General features: G+C 38.9%; 1 non-coding gene across 1 annotated transcript; it reads right to left on the bottom strand.

Annotated features, from left to right (window-relative positions):
* Nucleotides 1-272: 272 nt before the first annotated feature.
* On the bottom strand, nt 273-354 carry trnas-uga (transfer RNA serine (anticodon UGA)). Its single transcript has one exon. It is a non-coding gene; the product is annotated as a tRNA-Ser (tRNA).
* Between the last annotated feature and the right edge of the window lie 597 nt (nt 355-951).

Here is a 951-nt window from a genome sequence, read left to right as displayed (position 1 = left end):
AGGTAAATGTATTGCATTGCTGCTTGTTTTGCTTAATTCTACCCCCCAACCTCCTTTCCCGAACATCCAAATTTCACGATATTCGACAAATGTTTTGAAACTGATTCGTGTTAGAAGTTGGTGGCATTTTGTGTCTCGACATATAATTTATTCAATTAGACATCTTGATATGACTTCGGATTCTTCACAGTTGAAAATTCACTTTCGATTGAATGCAAATCTCACGCTCGACGAAATTCCGCTAAGAAATTAATGACTTTTAAAGGATTCAGCGCTGTGAACAGGATTCGAACCTGTGTAGGGAGACCCCATGGGATTTCAAATCCAACGCCTTAACCTCTCGGCCATCACAGCTACAGAAAATTTGCCAATTTTCATAGTAAAAGAACTGAATTCATGAAATACGCAATTTGAAGAACAAATTGTCAAGACACAAAGATTTCGCCAAATCCTTTGCAGAGACCCAGATGAACGTTACCTTAGCAGATTGACAGGCTTTCACCACAAACTAGATTCTGGCACAGCTGAAGTTGTGGGAATGATTCTTGTCGAATTTTAGAGTCACGGATGTACACCACCTGAAGAGAGGATCATTGTTTCACGCGTCCGATCGACTTTGACTCAATTGCTCATCACCTGGTGCCAAAGTTTTTAATATTGATCAAAATATGGTATTAGAAATATTGATGCTAAGTCCATAAACACTAGCTACATTCGTAAAAAAAAATCGGAATTTGAAAGAATGCAGAACCAATTTACAGGAATGGATCCAGCAACAAATCCGTAAGTTCTGACATCAGGTAATGAACTTGTGAGCACAAGAGAGGACGATTGACCGAAGATTTGGTACTTGAAATCGTCTTGACGCAATTATTTGCAAGATTTTTGCGGTTATTCTAGAGTCATCAAGTCCTTGAACAATACAACACGGAAAGTGGCCCTTCTTTCCAA

This window comes from Chiloscyllium punctatum, chromosome 18, assembly GCF_047496795.1.
Source record: "Chiloscyllium punctatum isolate Juve2018m chromosome 18, sChiPun1.3, whole genome shotgun sequence".
NCBI lineage: Eukaryota > Metazoa > Chordata > Chondrichthyes > Orectolobiformes > Hemiscylliidae > Chiloscyllium > Chiloscyllium punctatum.
This window is presented reverse-complemented; position numbering and strand designations above follow the sequence as displayed.